The following is a 9,180-nucleotide window of genomic DNA, read 5'->3' on the forward strand; positions in this document are numbered from 1 at the left end:
TCCACTTGAGCTTGGCCAAACTCCCTCCATATGAGCTCCACCACCTCGGGGTGGAGCCTCCATTCCCCGGGCCTCGGCCCCTGTCTCGACAGAGTGTCTGCTCCTATATTCTGGACCCCGGGGATGTAAGCTGCCCTGAGTGACAGTAACTTCCCCTGGGACCACAAGAGGATATGGCGTGCCAAGTTGGATAACGGGCGCGAGCGCAAACCCCCTTGGTGGTTGATATAGGCGACTACCGACGTGTTGTCCGTGTGTACTAACACATGGTGTCCCCTGAGATCTGTGATAAAGCTCCTCAGAGCCCGGAAGACAGCTAACATCTCTAGGCGATTGATATGCCAGGAACGATGATGGTCTTCCCACAGACCTTGAGATGAGCGACCCTCCAGGTTCGCTCCCCAACCCGTGAGGGAAGCATCCGTCGTTAGCAGTTTGCGACGACAAGGAGCTCCCAACACTGGGCCCTGGGACAGGAACCAAGGTTTCTTCCACATAACCAGGGCACGTAAGCATCGCCGCGTGACCTTGATTGTGCGAAATGGGTTGCCCCTCGGGGAAAACCCCCTGGTCCTGAGCCACCACTGCAGGGGCCTCATGTGCAGTAGTCCAAAAGGTATCACGTTGGAAGCTGCTGCCATGAGACCCAACAGTCTCTGAAACTGTTTGACAGTGAGTAGCTGGCCTAGCTTTACACTTTTCACAGCTGCAAGGATGGACTCTATACGTGGCGGTGACAGGCGCGCCTGCATCGACACTGAATCCCAAACTACGCCTAGAAAAGTGGTCCTCTGGAGTGGAGAAAGCACACTCTTCTTGGCGTTCAGCCGTAACCCCAGCTCTTTCATATGGGCGAGAACAACATCTCGATGTTGAACCGCCATCTGCTGCGATTGAGCTAAAATCAACCAATCGTTGATGTAGTTCATTATGCGAATGCCCTGGAGGTGCAGCGGCGCCAGAGCTGCATCCACGCATTTCGTGAAAGTGCGGGGTGATAAAGCTAGACCGAATGGAAGAACTCGATATTGGTATGCTTTGCCCCCGAAAGCAAACCTCAGGAACTTCCAATGACACGGACGGATGGAAATATGGAAATACGTGTCCTTGAGATCTATCGTGACAAACCAGTCCTCGGACCTGATCTGTGGCACGATTTGTCTCAACGTTAACATTTTGAACTTGAGTTGCATGACTGACTCGTTCAGAACTCGAAGATCTAAAATGGGACGCAATCCCCCGTCCTTTTTTGGAACAATGAAATACCGACTGTAAAACCCGGTTTCCCTGTTGGAGGGAGGTACATATTCTATGGCCCCTTTCTCTAACAGAGTGTTTACTTCCTGTTCCATAACCAGAACCTGCTCGGGGGCCACCACTGTGGGTAGGACCCCCATAAACCGAGGTGGGCGTTTCTTGAATTGTATCTGATACCCTTTTTCCACGGTCTGCAGGACCCAACGAGAAACATTTGACAGTAGCTTCCACGCTGTCAAAGATTCTACTAGAGGTACCAGCCTCTCGAGACTGGTTTCTGGATTTTGTTGTTGTTGAGTAGTCAGTTCGTCGCCCTGTAACGGCGCACCGGCAGGGAACAACCGAACAGACTGCTCTAACACCCTCCTCGGAGGGGGCGGGCATCCCGAGGCCACTACGTTTCCGGGTGGTCCTTGAGATATGTGCTCGCCGGAGACCGCTGCGCCCTGTAACACCGGAGGCGGCAGGGTTGGCAGAACGGCCCCCTGAGGGTACCGAAGAGAGACGGGCACCGTAAAAAGAGGTGTTGACCGCTCTACTTCGGGGGGGGCTACCCTCATTTGTCCTGAGCCCTCGGACGTCAGGACTTTTTCCCAGCAGCCTTCTTGGCAATAATAACGGTCCGCAGATCCGTCTTACCCCTCGAAGACTGCTGGGTTTGAGAGCGCCCTCCGTGTCCCCGTGATTTTTGTGGGGGAGCACGGGAGGACACGCTCTGTTTTTGAGTGGCACGATGTTCAGCGCTCTTTTTAGATGAGTGAGGCTGCTCCCACTCAGCCTCTTGCGATTTAGCAACTGCACTTTTTACAGCATCACCAAATAAACCTGATGTGGAAATAGGAGCATCCAACAGAAGATGTTTTTCTTTGTCCTTGATTTCGCTCAGATTGAGCCACAGATGCCTCTCAGTGGCCACCAGGGCTGCCATAGAGCGGCCGATGGATTTAGCCGTCTCCTTGGTGGCCCTGAGAGACAAATCTGTGGCCCTACGCAATTCAGAAACTGTATCAGCAGCAATTCCCCCGCCCTCATCTAAATCACCCAATAATTCTGCCTGGTAAGCTTGCATAAGAGACATTGTGTGAAGACACGCTGCAGCTTGACCAGCGGCTGAATAAGCTTTATTAATCAGTGAAGATGTGAATCTGACTGGCTTGGTGGGTAATACAGGAGCCTTCAGGGAAGATGCCGTTGCTGGAGAGAGATAGCTCGCAAGCGTCTCCTCCACCTTCGGCATCTCCCCATAACCATGTTCTTTATATTGGGAAATAGAGGAATAGTGTGATGTTTGTGCACTGTAAACTCTATATGACACGGGCTTCCCCCACGATCTCGACACCTCGGTGTGGAGATCGGGAAAGAACGGAAGGCTTCTGCGCTGAGGCTGTGCGCGAGATGGCAGGAAGCGTTCGTCGAGCTTACTTTTCGAGCGAACGTCCTGCCTATCTTCTGGCCACTCAATACATAATCTTTCCACAGCTCTAGTTACAACATCGAGTAATTCCTCGAACGCATGAGACTGAGGTGGCGAATCCTCAGACTCAGCGTCAACACTAACAACGTCCAACTCCTCGGAGCTGGACAATTGCAGTATTGGGCCTCCACCGGGGGGGAAGAAACCGCAACGCGTGCTTCCACACCCTGATGAGAGGCACTGGATCTGTCAGAAGGAGGCTGAGATAAGGCAGAGCCCGTCTCAACATCCACTGACAGATCCATTTGCGAACCCCAGGTCTGAGATCGCCGCCGAGCCTCAGCCGCGGCGGGACCCGAGCCCTGGGGAACGTGGTCGGGATTGAACCGAGCCAAGCGGGATCGGAGCGTACGCAATGGAAGCGCACAGCAATGCACACAGTCACCACCCTCGAGTGCTGACTGGGCATGCTCCTCTCCCAAACAAACAACACAAAGAGTGTGAGTATCACCTCCCGTTATATAACGCGGGCAAGGATGAACACACACTCTAAACTGCTGCTTGCTCGCCATACTGAATATATATATATAGACAGACAACACCAAATAACAAGGACAGATTCAACACAGAGCGCGACTGAAGACTCAGAAAGCTTTCGTTTTCTGTTTCGGGCCGGCTTTTATAGCTTCCTGGTACGTGACGTCACCCGCCTCTGACGTTCCGCCACACCATTGGACTGATTTGACATGTGCTTCAAGACGTCATCACGCAAAGCGTTCCCCATAGCGTCATTCTCGACGCAACGCGAGTTCCCTTGAAAGGGAACTGTGGTAGTAGGGAAACAGGCCTATAATTGGTGAAATGGTGTCTGTCCCCAGTTTTGTATAATGGGATGACTTTTGCGGTTTTCATGCCATTTGGAAATTTACCAGTTTGGAAAGAAAGATTACAGATATGTGTCAATGGTCTAACAATTGCTTCAATAACCTTTTTGACTATTGTCATATCAGTACCATCACAGTCTGTTGACATCTTGTTTTTACATTTAAGTACAATATCTATGATTTCTTTCTGCTCCACTGCCGTGAGAAACATTGAATTTGAATTTCTACATATTAGTTTCTCATTCCAATCATCTGCTGATCCAGGATCAAGGATTTTTCCTGCCAGTTTAGGTCCAACACTTACAACGTACCTGTTGAAGTTATTAACCACATCGTTCATATCATTTATGATTTCATCATTATCAATAAAATACTGTGGATAATTATTTTTTCTATAGTGTTTCCTAATTACATTGTTTAATATATACTTGTGCTTGACCCCTGCTTGTGCTGATTACGATTCTGAATTACGCTTCAAATAAAGCTGCAATTGGATCTCAACCTTTGTGTCTCGGAGCAGTTTGTGACACCGAGAAGGGTCTGGCTGTAGACTGTGGGCGACTGGAGCTCCTCTCTCAAACAGGAAATATGTCACCTCCACTTGGAAATACTTTTAATGTTACTTTTATTCCTATCTAATAATTTACTATAGTATTCCTGTTTTGAAATCCGTAATATGGTTGTCAATTTATTTTTATATTTTTTATATTTATTCTCAACTTGTTCAGTTCTATTTTTTAGGAATTCTCTGTAGAGTGTATTCTTTTTTTTACAGGCATTTTTCAATCCTTTTGTGATCCATGGTGTATCTAAGTATTTATTTCTTTTGGTGATTTTCTTAATTGGACAATTTCTATCATATGTTAAATTAAAGGTATACAAAAAAGTTTCATATGCTTTATCAATGTTATCTTCATTTAATACCAACTCCCAGTTCTGATTAAATAACTCTTCTTTAAGTGAATTGATTGTCTCCTCAGTTCTTATTCTTTTAAATAGCTGTCCAGCATCCTGTTTATTTCTTGTATAACAGCTGTCATATACTAAGAAAACAGGTAGATGGTCAGAGATATCATTAACTAATAGTCCGCTTATCGTTTTGTTATCCAATAAGTTTGTAAAAATATTATCTATTAACGTGGCACTGTGAGAAGTAATTCTACTGGGTTTGGTAATGGTAGGGTACAGAGTCAAACTGTACATTGTATCGATGAACTCTTTTGTTGGTCTGTGATTATTTGGGTTGAGTAAATCAACATTAAAGTCCCCACAGATAAATAAGGCCTTCTGAGTTGAAGCTGTGTATGTTTCCTCAAACCACTCCTTAAAGATTTCTAAGTTAGAACCAGGAGTTCTATAGATGCAGCTAACAATTACATTCATTTTCTTTTCCATTATAATTTCCACTGTTATACATTCAAATATATCATTCATCACCCTTGTCATGCTTTCCAACACTTTATACTGCAGGTATTTATTTACATACAAAGCTACGCCTCCACCAGTCTTCCCCTCTCTGTTTATGTAGTTGAATTCATAACCATCCAGTTCAAAGTCAGCTCCCTTCTCAGTGCTGATCCATGTCTCAGAGATGGCAATAATACTGAATGGTTGTTCGAACTGATTTAAATAATACTTGATTTTATTAAAGTTTGCATATAAACTTCTGCTATTGAAATGTATAATAGAAAGTTTATTTTCTGCTTTAATAATCCTGTTGTACTGATCCTCAGAGTGGTAGCAGCAATTATCAATGACGTCAGAGTAGAAGTTATTATCCGGGTCAAGATCGCTCTCCATATCCTGACATTTGTACTCAGTGTAATTAAATGTTTTCAGTTCTATTTTATCATAGTTCACAGTCATAGTAGGTGCAGTTCTATCATCAGCTGATGATGAATAATTACCGGTACCAAGTGTCATCATGATGATGTAGAGTGTTGGCTCTGTTCCCTACCTTCAGTCACGTAGTAATCAGTTAAATCTCTCCAGCTCCTCGATGTCTCGGATGATCATTACCCTCGCCTCCTCCGGTGTTCCATTCAATTTAATGAAGATCTTACCGCTGGATGTCCATGTTGCCTGGATCTTCCCCTGCTTTTTCAGAAACCGGGCCTTTCTAGCGATGTCCGCGTTCCGTTTGGTCAGATGGTCATTGATGTAGACGTTTGATCCTCTCAGCTTCTTCCCTTGCTTTAGTAGCTCCGTTTTATGTTTTCTATTTACAAACTTCATAATTATGGCTGGTTTATCATTGTTGCTCCTCCTGGGCAGCGCATGGCAGGCTTCAATGGTGTTCTGGTCAACCTCTATTCCCTTGGATCGGAAAAAAGAAGCCACCTGCTGTTCGACGGAATCCGACAGTTTCTCATCTGTGGTCCCGTCCACCTCCGCTGCAACTGCCCGTCCATACGAGCGAGGTTTGACCTGCATACCAGTGATGATCACGTCGTTCACCCTGGTATACTGCTCCATATCTGACACTCGTTTCTCGAGGAAAGTTATCTGCTTATCCTTTTCGGCATTCTGGAGTTTCAGTGTTTTTACCTCCTCGATTAAGTCCATGATTGATTTCTGCTGAAGCCTGACAGCAGAAACCTCCTCTGATAGGAAGTCCAGTGACTTTTTAATGTCATCCAGATCCTCCATCGCCTGGGTCTTCTTTGGTCTCATCTTGCTTGATGCTTCTTTCCAAAGCGACCCGGTGAAGCGATCAGGAGTCCAGTTGAGTGAACGCGCTCCGCTCACAGTTCACAGCCACGACACACAGCAATGGCGGCACCGGAAGTGAGACTCCTATATGTAGCAATTAGAGCAGGGTCACCAATCTCGGTCCTGGAGGGCCGCTGTCCTGCAGAGTTTAGCTCCAACCAGCTCCAACACACCTGTTTGAAAGTTTCTAGTATGCCTAGTGAGACCTTGATTAGCTGGTTCAGGTGTGTTTAATTGGGGTTGGAGCTAAACTCTGCAGGACAGCGGCCCTCCAGGACCGAGATTGGTGAACCCTGAATTAGAGGGTGCAAAAAGTGTTGTAAATGCCTTGAATACACGTACAGATCATTTGTAGGTATATGTAACACATTTACAAGTGATGAATAGTTTACACTTTAGATTAGTGGACGCTGAAAGTGTTGTAAATCATTTATTAATGCGTTTACACATCTATATTAGGTGTTGAACACTGTAGTGTGTACTGCAGTGTAAGTGCTGACTGGTGAGGGTATAGACAGCTTCTTTGAAAGCGTGTGTGTGTGTGTGTGTGTGTGTGTGTGTGTGTGTGTGTGTGTGTGTGTGTTTGTGTGTGTGTGTTGTATCAACCATTGGACAGACTGAATATAGGTCTATTTGACCTGTGCAGTGTGTTTGTGTGTGTGTTTCTCTGTGTGTGTTTGTGTGTGTGTGTATGTGTGTGTGTGTGTGTGTTTCTGTGTGTGTGTTTCTGTTTGTGTGTGCGTGTGTGTGTGTGTGTTTGTGTGTGTGTGTGTGTGTGTGTGTGTGTGTGTGTGTGTGTGTGTGTGTGTTTGTTTGTGTGTGTTGTATCAACCATTGGACAGACTGAATATAGGTCTATTTGACCTGTGCAGTATTTTTGTGTGTGTGTTTCTCTGTGTGTGTGTGTGTGTGTGTGTGTGTGTGTGTTTCTCTGTGTGTGTGTGTGTGTGTGTGTGTGTGTCTGTGTGTGTGTGTGTGTGTGTGTGTGTTGTATCAACCATTGGACAGACTGAATATAGGTCTATTTGACCTGTGTGCAGTGTGTGCAGTGTGTGTGTTTTTGTGTGTGTGTGTGTGTGTGTGTGTGTGTGTGTTGTATCAACCATTGGACAGACTGAATATAGGTCTATTTGACCTGTGCAGTGTGTGTGTGTGTGTGTGTGTGTGTGTGTGTGTGTGTGTTTGTGTTGGGTGTGTGTGTGTGTGTGTGTGTGTGTGTGTGTGTGTGTGTGTGTGTGTGTGTGTGTGTGTCTGTGTGTGTGTTTGTATGTGTGTGTGTGTGTGTGTGTGTGTGTGTGCGTGCGTGTGTGTGTGTGTGTTTCTGTGTGTGTGTCTGTGTGTAAAATTAGGTAGAAAGTTAGGTAGCAGCAGAAAGTAAGGTAGAACAGTTAGCCTATGTGTATTAGCATGTAGATACAATGGGTTATCCCACCGGTCACTATTGTTGCCGCTGACATGTTTGTGAGTTCTATGACCACATTAAAAAAAGTTGAGTAATTGCAAATGCATATATCAATACTAGACACCTTAAACATGATGTGTACCAAAAATCTATGTCCTATCTTTATGTTAACATACTTTACTAACATATTCTTTGGGAGCTTTCTTGCTGCCATCCTCTTCTCTTGGCACAAACAGGAAGTAAACAGCTCTGGTCATGTGACAATTTACAGTAAACATGCGACACTGCACATATTTCATTGAGACCTGTTGTAAAGTTTTCTTTGTTCGAAGCAGAGACCAGTGAGACAGTTGGGATCGCGTTCAACAGAAGTTATTCTTTATTGAGAACTCTGCTGTACGCGGCTGTAGAAACTTCCAACATGATCTAACTAACTTAACTTTACATGGTATCTTATAGGCATTTTAGGAGGAGGGACTTTTGGAGGTGGAGACAAATTCAAACAAAGCATGTAAATGAGTATACAGGTTAAGGTAACACCCTAGACTGTGAGGGTCTGGCCAATCCTAATTCAATCAGCATAAGGCTCCAAGAGCCATTTGGGTCTGAAAGCCATTTGCAGAACAAAAGGTGAGATTCTCAGTGAATCATTCATGTGCTAATCCCATCAGTCTGAGTGATACTGGAACTCAAAGAGCCATTAAAGACAATGAGGAGAAAACAGGAAAGGCAACTTTGCTGAGCAGAATCATTATCTTACCCTTAAACACTAAATACAATATTCTTTACCGTGATGTTATGTAAGGAAGCATATTTGAAATAGATTCTTAAATTTGAATCCTTCAGACCCTTTATTATTTCAATATCTGCTGGAAATGCATTGATAGATAATTCAGTAACATTTTTATAGCCTTAGAAATGAAACATTTTTTTACGGTCACTATTGTGACCGGTGGGATTAAATGGGTTTAAAGACAGAACAGGAATTAATCAACACACTCTCAGTTCTGTGGTCTCTGTGAGGAGTTTGATAAGATAGAAAAGTGAACCCCTGCCCCGATTAACACTGTAACTGCATCTGCTATCAACTATTTCAAGTACACACGTGACTACAAATACACAATTTTAGACATATAAAGACAATATACTTTGACAAAGGTAACTGCATGATATTTTATGAGCGTAATCCACCCTCTTTAATTATAATCATATGTTTTGTTTTGTTTTGTTTGTTTGTTTGTTTGGACTGCCTACCTGTGTTTGACCCCTGCTTGTGCTGATTACGATTCTGAATTACGCTTCAAATAAAGCTGCAATTGGATCTCAACCTTTGTGTCTCGGAGCAGTTTGTGACACCGAGAAGGGTCTGGCTGTAGACTGTGGGCGACTGGAGCTCCTCTCTCAAACAGGAAATACGTCACCTCCACTTGGAAAATTCGCAGGGTTTTTCCATTCCACATAAAATTTGCATGGGGGAAACAGCAGCGAGTTTTGTTTAATTTTCTCCCCCT

The sequence above is a fragment of the Abramis brama genome (assembly GCF_963993115.1).
Source record: "Abramis brama genome assembly, chromosome: 2".
Taxonomy (NCBI): domain Eukaryota; kingdom Metazoa; phylum Chordata; class Actinopteri; order Cypriniformes; family Leuciscidae; genus Abramis; species Abramis brama.